Here is a 14702-nt window from a genome sequence, read left to right as displayed (position 1 = left end):
CTATTTAGAACTTCTTGTAGTCTCAAAAAATCACTAAATAGGCTTTCCAGAAAATATTCACCTCAGATATTATAGGGAAATGAGAACTGTTATAAATGGAAAGACATCTAGTCAAATAAACAATATTCTGGGCAAGGAGGCACATAAGGCTTAATTGCGAGGACATAAAATGAAAATGACTCATGGTACAAGCAGCATGAATTAGTGCATGCAGTATTCTCTCATGCCATTACAAGGTATTGTTAAAGAGGAATTCCATAAAACTCAGTTACACAGGTACTTCATTTTTTGGACTTTTTTTTTTTTCTTCAGGTTTTGTGAGGTCTTGGTTCTTACATAATAGAGTTATCCTTGACCTGAGGGGGGGAAATGCTATGTCCATATTTTAAAAACAAAACAAAAGTTCATGATGAAATATACCCACATGCCTGAAATCTGGGGGTGCTTAGTGGAGTTTGTCTTAACTGCTTAGCTGTCAATCAGTCACTCACTGGAAGATGTCACGCACTGTCTTGTTACATCCCCACATATTCTTGTCTTTCCAAGAGAATACTTATATCATCTGAATCTGGAAATCTAATTTTAAGTTTTCACTAATGAATAAAGAAACTTATGGGATACTTTTGAACATGAACACATTCTAGTTCATAGATTGATTGAACTTCTTTGGAATAAAACTGCTTAAAAGCAGTCGCTACTGTTTACAATTTTATTAGTAAGTGATAAATTTTCCCAAATCCAAATAATATGTTTTTAATTTTGAATAGTATATCTATGAGAAAGAAAGCAAACAATGAAAGCACAAATAGTTTAGAGATAGGAAATCCACTGAATACAAATATTTAGTAAAATTTTCACTCGTCAATGTCAAATGTTAAATATTGTGTGAGAGACTGAATTATACTTTCTGAAATGCTAAATTCATCAGTTAAAATTTTAGTTAAAAATATCATAAGACATTCAAGTCAATTTCTAAACGGGTTACTTTTAAAACATGTTGATGCTTGTAAAAATAGCTTTTAGAAAATCACAAAGCAATTGTCTTTCCTGAAGTGAAGACCCTTAAAGGCCTTTCCTCATGCCCTGTCAAAACACATATCTAAACCATAAGTGGATGTATGAGTAAGAATCCATTTACTTCTTTGTGGTTTGTCGTGTTTTATTTTGTAGAACAGGAGTCGGCATCAGTGATGTTGCATTTATTCCTGTTATTTATCTATAAGAAAATGTATATGTATTAAGTTTTTGTGAAATGTAAAGACATGATTACATGATTGTTGGATAAAGTATTCATATAATTACAGATAATCAAATGAAAATACAACATATAAAATATAATTACATCTCTATATTAAAAATCCAACCATATGAATCAAAATATAACACTAAAAATATATTACAATTCAATGTATGTAGCAGGAAAGAAAATGCCAATTGAGCTATATTTTTTACAAAATTATAATTTTATACAGCCCCTGAAATATCCCAGATTGATGCTTTTTGTATTTAGCAAGACATCCAGCACTAACAAAACTTTTAAAGCTTTTTCTCAGTTTAATTCTTCATTTTGCCTGTTGATATGTACCGCAAATAGCACCTTGGAATAGCAAAAACTCTGTGGGCTTTTCTGTGTACAGAAATCCAAACCAAATCAAACAACAAACAAAAATTGACCTCTTGAGATTTTTCTCTCATCAGAAGATTAAAGGTGCAGCCTTCTCTTTACCTACTGCTCTGACCTGCAAAGATTAAATGTTTTCTTAAATATTCAGGAAGGCAGACTTTAGTACTCTTGAGACTGGGGAGTCTCCAGTTAGCACATCATTAGGTTGAGCCCTGTGGTAGCACAGAATCTGCAGATGTATCTCTTTTAGTGTTCACATGTCAAGATATAAGCAGTTCTAAATTTTGTAAACATTTAGAAATCATAAAAGCTTAAATGTGTGTGGTCACAGCCTCCTGGGGGGCTATTTTCTCACAGTCTGAAGTATCTAAGAATCCCTAGAGAGGGGAAAAATAGCCATATTCTCCCTGGTGTGATAGCAAAAGGGAGAAAACAACTCTTTGCCCATTTACTTATCTGTCCACAGTTTGCCAATGCAGCTGGTACAGTTGACCTGGATTCTTAAATTCAGTGAAAATACTTTGAAAAGGAACATGAAAATATTTTTTGAGAAATCTACTACTGACTACAATCAGCTATCAAGAACAGTCTAAAAATGATAAATATGAGTGGTGGAAATGCATCAAGTGGGTTCTCAATTTCGTTAAAACGATGAGTAGAGGATTGCATACCAAAGATAGGAACAGAGGCTGAGAAAATATCAACTCTCATTGAAGTTAACCAGGGAAAGTTGCAAATCATTAAATATGTAGAGTACTGTGTTGATGACAACAATCAAAAGACAGTAAGAATTCTATATCCCAAAGCCTTGAGTATATTTCTCTTTTAGTAATGTGCAGAGTATTCTCCTCTAAAATGACACCAGAGCATATTGGTGAAGGCTCAATGTGCACACCATATTGGCATATTAGTAGCCAATAAGTTCTGTAGGCACTATCTTCAGCTGTGGGGCCAACAGCCTGGATTGTCTAGGAATTAACATAGAACCCTTTGATCAACAACTCCATTAATCTTTGTACTCCTGGCTTCGTTTAGTAACAATAGATGACCAGTTGAGACTCTGTCACCAGAACTATAATTCATTTATATCTAAGAGCCAGAAGGATTGGAGACCTCGAGAAAAAAAAAGTAAGACCTTGTAAATCAACATGATCCAAGTTCATATGAGTTCACAGAGACCAAAAGAGCATGTACCTGTCCTTCAGTGGTTAGGATCAGGTCCTCTGCTTATATATGATAATTTTGAATTTAGTGTTTTTATGAGATTCCAAATTATGCAAATGAGTGGGTCTAAGATTTTTGTGCCTTGTCCTGGGCTCTTTTAATTCTGTTTGTCTTCTCCTACTGTGATGTGATACTTTTTGTTGTATCTTCTTTTATTTTAATTTTTTAATATTTTATTGAAGGCGTAAGTCACAAACAATGCCAATTTGGGATTATGATTAATAGGGTGATATTTATTTAAAGGGGAAAAAACTTACAGATCACTTTCAGCCCTCTGCGTAACCAGGAAGGAAGTCAAGTCACCGGCGGAGCAGGAAGTGAAGAGAGAGAGGAGAGGGAAGTGGCTGCTTTTTTAAAGGGAGAGAGACCACGCCCCAAGGGGCTGGTATCTCAGCGACGATAGGCTGGAGGAGTGGGAGGACCTCCCGCAACACCTCCCCCTTCTGTTTAAATAAGAGTTCTAAACCTACTATGAAATTATATACAATAAGTACAAATATGCTATTCTAACTAGCTTAGGTCTTGTATAATAAATAACTTGGCCAAGTCATGAGAGAAAGTAACTACATTTATATAGTCTTCAACCCCATCAAAGATCTGAGAAGGGAAATAATGTTACCTGGGTAATTAGGAAGTTCAGTAAAACAACTTCCAAAACATGCAACAAATCACAGAGACAACTAGCTACCTAGGCAATCACCCAAAGTCACATTAGCAGCGTTGAAGCAACCAACTTTGGCTAAGGCCTAACATAACTGACACACCATTTTCAAAGGCAAGCAACTTTTCAAAACTATCTTACCCTGTCTTGGCAGGATAAGACAGCCCTGTTTTATCCATTGATGCATGCTCTGTATCTTTGTCAGTGGTTGAGGTATGGGCATTTCTTTGCCCCAAGGCCAGTTCTGCCAAAAAGAAATGCTCCAGGTGGAGTGTCTTTGGTGTTCAACATTCTCTCGGGAATAGAGTGGTGTTGCCAGGAGCAATTGTGTCTCACTACCACAAAACTCTGAGTTAGATTAAAGGCCATTTTCTACAGCTCTTTGAAGAAGTTGAAGATTATCTATCTATACTGAGTATAATCTCTATATATCTAAAGAACCTGATTAGTCTAATTATAAATGACAAACTTAGATGACTATTAGTCTATATAATTCTCAATATCTATCTAACTTAAAGACTAAGACAATAAACGACTGTGAAACAAATGAGGACAATGACCTCCAAATATAAACAATGTACAAATATACATTGCAGTGGGTAAATATATACCAATACACGAACATTATATAAGTATCTTAATCAGAGGTAGAAATGTACACTGCAATATGATAAATATATACAATATATATATGTCAATACATAAAAAATGTTTTAAACAGAGGTAGAAACATGAATGCATACAATAGTCAATACAATTTAACTTTGTATCAATATACAAGAATCTATATCAATATATTTGTCTAACAACAGTAACTCACAATTACAAATCTATTATCCCATCATCCCTCTTTTTTTTTTTTTTTTTTTTTTTTTTTTTTTTCAAAATGATCCCTGAGCTTATAAAATTCCTCCCCCAACCCTCAATCGTATACTAATTATAATCAACCCCTAAATGATGTCCCTAAACCCAAGGGCAAACTTTACTGGGAGAGGGGACGTCGTCCTCTAGAATTACTTCCAGCTGTCATGGGGGCGACGTTCTTTCTGGGGGATCCTGTGAAAGTAAAATGATGGTTAAATTTCAAGATCAATGTCTTTTAAAATTGCCAATAGTCTCTGAGTATTTTGTGCAGGTCTGGCCAAAATGTTGTATAAGATGTGCACCATTTCAGCTAACCAAGTTGGAACTGTCTTGTGCAGCTGGTATCCAAAGCAGGTCTTGTTGTAGCGCTATCAGTATCATGACGTCATATCAACCAGGTGGAGTTGTTGTTATGGGGCCCCATCTTCTTCACAACCCATTCAGTTTTCTTGATATTTCCTATCGGGCAGGTACTTTTCCATCTGTCAGTATCCAAACATCCAGGGTCCCTTGAGTTTTTCAAAGATGAGTGTTTTCCTGTGGAGATAAGAACAGAACCCTGCCCCCATTCTATATGTTTTTCTTACCATCTGTATGAATATCATCATTGTAGATAAGTTGTCATTTCTCCTTTCCAAGAGGTTTTTCCTCTTCAAATCGAAACTTTATTAATTTTGATGGTATCCACAATTTTTCTTCTCCTGTGGAAACAAGAGCAAAACCCCTTCCCCAACGTAGCACATCTCCTGGCTTCCACTGAGAGGTCAGCACATCTTTGAAATAAATCGGTTGATTTAGTTCAGCAGACTTTTCCATTATCCAATGTCTTTCTGCTGCTGTCGTTCCTTTCTCATTAGCGTTAAGAAAATTCAAGGTTAATAAAGCATTATGTAATCTATTTCTGGGGGTATTTTCGGTCCCTTTCTGTTTGTTCAGCATATCCTTTATAGTACGATTTGATCTTTCTATAACTGCCTGACCTGTAGGATTATTTGGTATACCTGTAATGTGTTTTATATTATAATAATCAAAAAAGCGTTTCATTTTCTTAGATACATATGCTGGACCATTGTCTGTCTTTATTTGTGCAGGTATACCCATGATGGCCATAACTTCCAATAAATGTGTGATTACTGAATCAGCCTTTTCTGAGCTCAGGGCAGTAGCCCATTGAAAACCTGAATACGTGTCTATGGTGTGGTGTACATATTTTAATTTACCAAATTCCATAAAGTGGAACACATCCATCTGCCAGATTTCATTTCTCTTAGTGCCCTTTGGGTTACTCCCTGCAGGCAACGGTGTTTGATTATAGAAAGAACAAGTAGGACATCTCTTTATAATGTCCTTAGCTTGTTGCCAAGTAATGGAAAATTCTTTCTTTAGGCCTTTACTATTGACATGATGCTTCTTATGAAATTCTGAGGCCTGCAACACACTTCCAATCAATAATTGATCAATCTCAGCGTTGCCTTGGGCTAGAGGACCAGGCAGACCTGTATGGGACCGGATGTGTGTTATGTACATCGGACAAAGCCTGTTCCTGATTATGTCTTGTACCTGGATAAACAATGAAGTCAACTCTGTGTCATCTGGTATAAATTCAGCGGTTTCAATATGCAAGATAACTCTTTCTGCATATTGTGAATCTGTAACTATATTAAGAGGTTCTTTAAAATCCCTTAGCACCATAAGAATGGCATATAATTCTGCCTTCTGGACAGAATTATAAGGGCTTTGTTCCACCTTACTCAATTCATCTGACTTGTAACCTGCTTTCCCTGATTTATTTGCATCAGTATAGAACGTACGGGCTCCAGTTATTGGAGCATCACGTACAATTCTAGGAAGAATCCAAGAAGTTCTTTTTATGAGGTTAAGTCTACCACTTTTGGGATAGTTGCTATTAATTTCTCCCAAAAAATTAGCACAAGCTCTTTGCCACGGTTCATTGTCTTCCCATAACTTTTTTATTTCTTCAGTAGTAAAAGGCACTATAATTTCTGCTGGGTCTATACCTGCTAGTTGACGAAGTCTCAGCTTACCTTTTATAATTAATTCAGAGACTTTTTCCACATAAGTTTTTAATTTTTTACTTGGTTTATTAGGTATAAATATCCACTCTAAAATAATATCTTCCCTCTGCATTAGAATCCCTGTAGGAGAAATTCTGGAAGGCAATATGACTAGGATGCAGCTAAGATTTGGGTTCACCCTATCCACATGTGCCTCCTGTAATTTTTCCTCAATCATTGTCAGTTCCTTTTCTGCTTCAGCTGTCAGTTCTCTTGGACTATTCAAATCTTTATCACCATCTAAGGTTTTGTTTAAATGAACTATTAGATCAGGTGTTATCCCAACAGCTGGTCGTAGACTGGAAATGTCTCCTAACAATCTTTGGAAGTCATTAAGAGTCTTTAACCGGTCTCTCCTAATTTGTGCCTTTTGCGTTTTAATTTTCTCTAACCCTATTCTGTAACCTAGGTAATTAATAGAATTTCCTCTTTGAATCTTTTCAGGGGCAATTTGTAATCCCCACCTAGGCAAGACTTTCTTTACTTCTTCAAACATCCTTTCTAAAGTATCTTTATTTGGATCAGATAACAAGATGTCATCCATGTAATGATAAATAATGGACTTGGGGAATTGTTTACGAATTATTTCCAATGGCTTACTTACAAAATATTGGCACAGTGTAGGACTATTGAGCATACCCTGTGGGAGGACAGTCCATTGATATCTCCTATTGGGCTGAGAATTATTATAAGTAGGCACTGTAAAGGCAAATTTTTCTCTATCCTTTTCTTGTAACTGTATAGTGAAAAAACAATCTTTCAAATCAATAACTATAAGAGGCCATCCTTTTGGTAACAGAGAAGGCAAAGGAATTCCAGATTGTAGTGAGCCCATAGGTTGAATTACTTTGTTGACAGCTCTTAGATCTGTCACCATTCTCCATTTACCAGATTTCTTTTTTACAACAAACACAGGAGAATTCCAAGGGCTGGTTGATTCTTCAATGTGGTGAGCATTTAGTTGCTCCTGCACCAGCTGTTCCAATGCCTGTAGTTTATCTTCAGCTAGAGGCCACTGTTTGATCCATATTGGCTTCTCAGTTAGCCATTTTAAAGGTAGGGCTGTTGGTACCTCTAAAGGTTTGGTATTTGCTGTATGTTCTTGTACAGCCTGAATGGCTAGTGACCTTTTTCCATAATACCTCATCATATCTTTCCCAGAATTATGAGTTCCTGGAACTACAGGAATGTTAATCTGGGTATTCCATTGCTGTAGCAGGTCACGGCCCCATAAATTTATGGCAATATTGGCTATATATGGCCTTAGTCTTCCTATTTGCCCTTCGGGCCCTATGCATTCAACCCATCTTGTGCTTTGTTTTACACGAGATAGGGTTCCAATTCCCAGGAACTGAACATCTACCTCTTGAAGAGGCCAATTCGGATGCCAAGATTCTGGGGTAATGATACTTACATCCGCACCTGTGTCTAATAAGCCTTCAATAAAAGTGCCATTTATACAGACTCTTAGCTTTGGTCTTTGATCATTAATAGAAGTCTGCCAAAATATACGTTTACTCTGTCCAACTGGGTTTTTTGACTCATCCTCCACATGGATTTCATCATTTAGACCAGTATTACTTTTTACAGCAGAAATTGGAGCTTTTAATTTTCTTGGTGAGGCACGTTCTCCACTGTGACTGGGAATGACTGGGCCACTGTTGGCTTGGGGGCCTGCGAGAGGCCCCTCAAGGAGTTTCCCGACGGTATCGGGTTGCCTTGTTTGTCTGTTGTTGACCTGCATTCATTGGACCAATGTCGGCCTTTACCGCATCTCCTACATATACCTGAAGGCCTAGGTCTCCTATCTTTGTCATTCCCAGAGGAGATAATATTCCTAGAAATTCTGTGCCTGCAATCCCTTTTCAGATGTCCTAATTTACCACAATTAAAACACCTGGCAGTTTGATGTCTCCTCATTGCTGTGGAAATCGCTTCTCCTACCCAAGATTCATCGTTATAGCTAAACGTCTCAACATTCATCGTATGCTGAATCCATTCATCCATAGGTGCTGATCTAGACTTTAAAGGCCCAATTATCTTTTTGCATTCTATGTTTGCATTCTCAAAAGCTAGAGATTCAAGAAGTATTCGTCTAGCTTCTGGGTCTGTTACCCCTATGTCCAGAGCCTTAATTAATCTTTGCAAAAAGTCAATAAAGGGTTCTCTCTGTCCCTGCCTAATTCTGGTATATGATTCAACCCTTTTTGCTGGATCTTGTATCCTATTCCAAGCATTTAAAGCTGCTTGGTGACATAGACACAGTACTTCATCATCATAAAGAGCTTGGACCTGTGGATCAGCATATTCTCCTGCACCAAGAATTTGATCTTGGGAAACCTCAATACCTTTTGCTCTTCCTTGCTGTTCCATATGTTTGGATTCTTCTCTGAAATAAATTCCAAACATCAAGGAAGGTCCATTATCTAAAACTGCAGACACTAACTGATGGAAATCATGGGGGGTAGCTCTAGCATTAGAAGCCCAAGTCCTTATCATTTCCTTTACGTATGCAGAGTGCAAGCCAAAATTAACAATAGCTTGCTTAATTTCTTTTAGATCATTCATTGCTATTGGCGTCCATCTAGCTTCTCTGACTCCCTTTGAGCCTTTAGAAGTTGACGCTTTGTCAGAATTAAGTATAGGGTATGCTGCTAAAACCTTTGGTAAGCCAGTTCTAATAGCTGGTGTTGGCATTGTATTCTGTCCTTGTGCCTTATTACTCTGTTCACCAGCTCCAATCATTTCTTCAATCATTTCAAGTCTTTTTATTATTGTCTCTTTTGAATCCTTAATCTCCTGACCTGCATGAGTTTCTAGTAAAGATTGTATGGTTCTTAGGAGTGCCATGATCTTCCTAAATGATAGAATATGCAAAAAAATACTGAAACCTAGTAACCAGTAAATTAAGTTATCCCCATAGTCATATAAACCTTGCATGATATAACCCATTGTATTGGTAACCAGAACAGTAAAATTCGCGTTGGAAACGGGAACTGCCATATTACCTATTATTCAGCAGGTGGCGCTGTTGCCAAGTCTCGACGAAAACACGGTCCTGTTTCAAAGTCCGCCTAGTATTTGTTAAAAACTGGAAAATGTAAGTTGCTCAACAAAGTAAATGTAATTAAATCAATTCCAGAGATGGAACCAGAAACCTAGAATCCAGGGGTAGAGAAGAGCAATCTGGAAGCTACTTATGCCTCCACGTGACAGAGTCACCCTGAGGGGTTGCAGCTTTCAGCAACCGCGTGCTCTGGTTCGCGCCACTTAAGAGCTGTGCTTGCAAGGGAGATTTGAAAACGACTCAGAAAAGAGCAAATCAGGCGGGCAGAGACTACGCGGGCCTGTGGAGTTTAAATCCACAGGCAGCGGCTGAGGAAGCAACTGCTCCCGCCAAGCTGAACAAGCGCCCGCCAAGCCGAACTTGCGGCCGCCAAGCCGAACTTCCGGCCGCCAAGCCGAACTCGCGGCTGCGAGCCGGGAGAGGTTCTAAAACCAAACGTTGGGCGCCAAATGAAGGCGTAAGTCACAAACAATGCCAATTTGGGATTATGATTAATAGGGTGATATTTATTTAAAGGGGAAAAAACTTACAGATCACTTTCAGCCCTCTGCGTAACCAGGAAGGAAGTCAAGTCACCGGCGGAGCAGGAAGTGAAGAGAGAGAGGAGAGGGAAGTGGCTGCTTTTTTAAAGGGAGAGAGACCACGCCCCAAGGGGCTGGTATCTCAGCGACGATAGGCTGGAGGAGTGGGAGGACCTCCCGCAACATTTTATATTGTAGAAGCCTCCTTAATTTATAATGGGAGATAGAAAAGGAGTGGATTTTGAAAAGAGTGGAAGGAGAAGTATCTATTCTCACAGTAGGGCACTATTTTTTAATGCAGATGATGAAGTAAATCAGAAAGATTTTGAAAAAATATAGGCAATTTAATCTGAACAGTTTTAAACTAATAATTCAATATTATTAGAACTGAGAAATTATCTTTGCTTATTTAGTTTACAAGGAACATAATGTTGTGGGTAAATGAACCAGGCAAAGTCTAGCTCAATTATATAATTATTTGGAATACTGGAGAAGATATTGATCTCTTTCTCTTATTAGTAATTCATGTGACACAATATTAAACAATAGATAAAATATCAACTAAATATAATTCAGGGCATAATTGTCAGCATAATTAAAATCTAAGTACTTCTGCATTTCACCAGCTTCAACTCCTATTCAGCATAACTCTCCGTGACAAAGTTATTGGTGAATGACTTGCAAAAATAAAACTCGAAAGGACTCTTACATTATGTTTACAAAAGTTATTTTTTCGAATGGTCAATCTCAGATTTCATTAATTTAGGGCCACGTAAAGCTACCTTTGTGTATTCAAAGGATTTCTAAAACCAATAGCCAGAGAGTCTCTCTGGTCAAGCATTATTAGGCACATAAAATCAGCATCACTGGCATGAAGTCATCAACTACTTCACTCATGTTGGCTTTTTACCCTAGTAAAGATTTTCTGTTCATGTTACCCTTATTGGCCTCTGCATATGCTAGTTATGATTTCATATATACAATTAGGATGTGTGATGGTTCAATTTAATCTTAAATAGATTGGGAATAAAGAAGGTGGGGTAGTTTGAGGGCATCTGATATAAATGAGAGTAGCTGAATAGATTATTCAGTTTACAATGGAGATAGTCACTGTTAGAATTACAAATTAAGATTCAAGCAGGTGAGTGTGCTTGTCCTGCTTCAGAAGAGTAACATTAGTGATACCACACATGAAGCTAATGTCATCATATAAATTGATTGTGACTACAGGAAGAAGTTCTTACTTGATGTGTGTACTAAAGAACTTTTGTAAAGTAGGTTAATGAAAGATAAGATGGTGGTGAAAGAGCAGGAAGAGATGATCAGGAAGAGGAGGAAAGTGATGAGAAAGAGAAGGATGGTTACTGGCGGCAGCAGAGAAAGACAGAAACAGAAGGATGACCAGGAAAGAAGAACAGGGAAGGGGCAGAGAGACATCATCACAGTTAAATTACACAGGATTCTTTAGGGAACTGTAATTGATAAGCAGTAAAAATGGCAGAAATAATTATGTAAAGATAAGTTTAAGGAGGGAGTTGACCCTGGTGTTGCAGGTTGGAAATAATTTTTTTCTGAAAAAGAGCACACACTCATTCATCAGTTGTAACTGGTCCTTTCCACACTAAAATTATGAAAGAAAAAGTAACTACAACACATGAGACAAATCACAAAGATGCAGAAAATGCAAATGTTGATATTGTTTCTCTCTGGAAAATCTAGCCTCATCAGTATAGTTTTAAACACAATACAAAATACCATATAAGTGGGAATATTATGATAAAAAGAAAACATTATTTGCAATTAAAAGAGCTGTAGAATCCCAAGGGAGAGATTGCTTTTGTTGTATTAATGAAGGACGATGGAATCATTTTACAAAAGCAGTTGAAATACTGACTTTATACAAATCCACAAAAGTATGAAGCTTACAAGGGCAGCAATGTGTACTGTTACCAAATATTGGAAATGATGAAAGGGCACACACAGCATTGGTAGTAATCCCTGAGGCAGGTTCTGGAAGGATCCACAGCTGTTTTCAAATGGAAGCACTGGGCTCTTCCCTACTTTCAGATGCTTAGTGCATTTCCGGAGGACTCTCCTGCTCCAGCTCGGACTGGGTCATTGCTTCAACTGAAAAAACAGCTTGGGACCTACATTATGAGTCCTAATACTGCAAAGAAAATTGATACTATTAGCTATTTTGTGATTCCATGAAATTTGATACCATATGAAGAAAAACTACTTACTACAGATGAAACTTTAAATAGTAGTGGCGGATACTTAGAATGTTTGAAAATAAAAATTTTGGGATTCTGATGTTCTTTACAAAATTCTGCACACTATTTCTGACTCTTATATTACAGACATATCATGTTCTAAGCTAAAGATATATGTTCTTCATATACTTATGATATATAACATCGAAACAGCAAATTTTAAAGCAATTTCAAATTAGGATATGATATAGATAATAATTTAAATGATTGTATTTCCATGGGAATTTAAATTTTAAAAGGATGCAATTATATTTTTTGCATCTCTGTTTGTATAAAACTCACACATTCATTCACAGATATGAAAAAGGTGTTGGAAGCCCTGCCCAACATCTGCCTACTCTTTTCATGCAAGGTCTCTTCTTGAACTTGAATCTTCTGGTTTTTCCACTAACCAGGAAGCAAGGACTCCACAGAGATAGTAATGCCAAAGCATGCCCAGACACCCAGATGTTCTTTTGACTTCTTATCAATTAAGTCCCTTCTTCGTGGTTTGACAGTCAGCATTTTCAATCACTGATATCTCTCGCCCACAAATACATCCAAATTTTTATAATAAGGATTTCTTTAAAGTAACAAAGAAAGAAAATATTTAGAAAACAAAACCTATAGAGAAATTTCGCATATGCGAGGACATTGGAAGTCAGTAGATGTGGGTGTACCTGTGAAAATAATTGCAGAGTTTAAAAATCAAAGATATCAAGAGACCATTTATGAGTTTGCCATCATTTAATTGGAAATCATAGAAAATGCTTCTTAGTGGCATGAATAAAATAATTATGGACATCTTCATTTCTATGGATAAAACAATTAAAATAGTTTGAGGAAACTTATTCCTTTTTGGTGTAAAACCTTTTGAGCATTCCAGTGATGTTAGGAGAATTTGATGATGTGGAATTGTTTTATGGCTTTTGTTTAATTAATTCATTCACTTTTTAAAGACAATCTTTTCTGGTTTTACATGATAATTCCAGTTTCTTCTCTCTCTCCTCCTCCTGCTTCCTTCAGCTTCCCTCACAACACTCCTATCAACTTCTCAGAGATGGTAAGGTTTCCCATTGAAAATCAAAAAGTCTAGCACATTGCGTTGAGGCAAACCAAGCCAGCCTTCACTATATCTGGGCTGCACAAAGGTATCAGAAAGTGGGCATCAAAAAGTCAGTTCAAACAGTAGTGGTACATTCTGGTCCCTCGGTCAGCGGTTCCACAGACTGCCCCACCCATACAACTGTCACCCACATTCAGAAGTCCTACTTTTTACCTATGCTGTTCCCTCCATTGTCAGTCTGGAGTGAGTGAGCTCGCATTAGCTCCAGTAAGCTTTTTCAGTGGGTATCCCCGTTATAATATTGACCCTTTGCTCATATTTTTGTTCCTCCCTCTCTTTGACTGGTCTCTTAAAGCTCAGCCCAGTGCTTAGCTGTGGATCACTGCATCTGCTTCTATCAGTTGCTGAATGAACTTTCTATGATAACAATTAATATAGTTATCAATCTGATTACAGGGGAAGGCCAATTTATGCACCCTCTCCACTATTGTTTAGGGTCTTAGCTGGGATTATCATTGAGAATTCCTGGGGATTTACCTAAGGCCAAGTTTGATGCTAACTATATAATTGCTCCCTTAATCAAGATATCTCTTTCCTTTATCTCCCTCTCTGTTCTTCCCCCATATCAATCATTCAGCTCCCTCAAGTTCCCCTACTCCCTCCCCTTTTTCCCTCCTCCTCCCCTTCCACCATCCCAACTCTCCCCCCATCCCCAGGCTCTCATTTTTCTCAGGAGAACTTGTCTATTTTCCCTTCTTAGAAAATCCATGTAAGGTTTCTCTTAATGTTTTCCTTGTTACTTTGCTTCTCTGGACTCGTGGACTATAGGTTGGTTATTGTCTGCTTTGTATGTAATATCCACTTATGAGTGAGTACACCCTCTTAGTCTTTCTGTGTCTGGTTACCTCACTCATAATCATTTTTTTCTAGTTCCACCCAACATTTTTCTTTCCTGTGTTAGAAAAATTCGAAACAATGAATTTTTAATAATGTAAGATGAAAGGATACAACATTTTGAGGACATTAATGGGATGATATATATATATATGTAAGAATATTTGAGAGATTACATTTATACTAGACTTCTTTGCCCTATCAAGGAATAAATGAGAGCTGAATGTGTTTAGTGCTCTAATAGTTGATATGAACGAGGACAAAGGTACTGGTAATGTCTGCCATGTTAGCTTCCAAGTACTAATGCTGCACTGCCAAACAAAGAATGCCTTAACTCCTGTCTGATTGCTTCTTTCAGCATCTCTTTCACAGGGAATTGGCAATGCTGTGTGCAAAATCATATTCCATAGATTCACTTTCTGGAATAAATCAGACATATGTATATTTATGCTGC

The sequence above is a fragment of the Microtus pennsylvanicus genome, chromosome 16, assembly GCF_037038515.1.
Source record: "Microtus pennsylvanicus isolate mMicPen1 chromosome 16, mMicPen1.hap1, whole genome shotgun sequence".
In the NCBI taxonomy this organism is placed as follows: domain Eukaryota; kingdom Metazoa; phylum Chordata; class Mammalia; order Rodentia; family Cricetidae; genus Microtus; species Microtus pennsylvanicus.
This window is presented reverse-complemented; position numbering follows the sequence as displayed.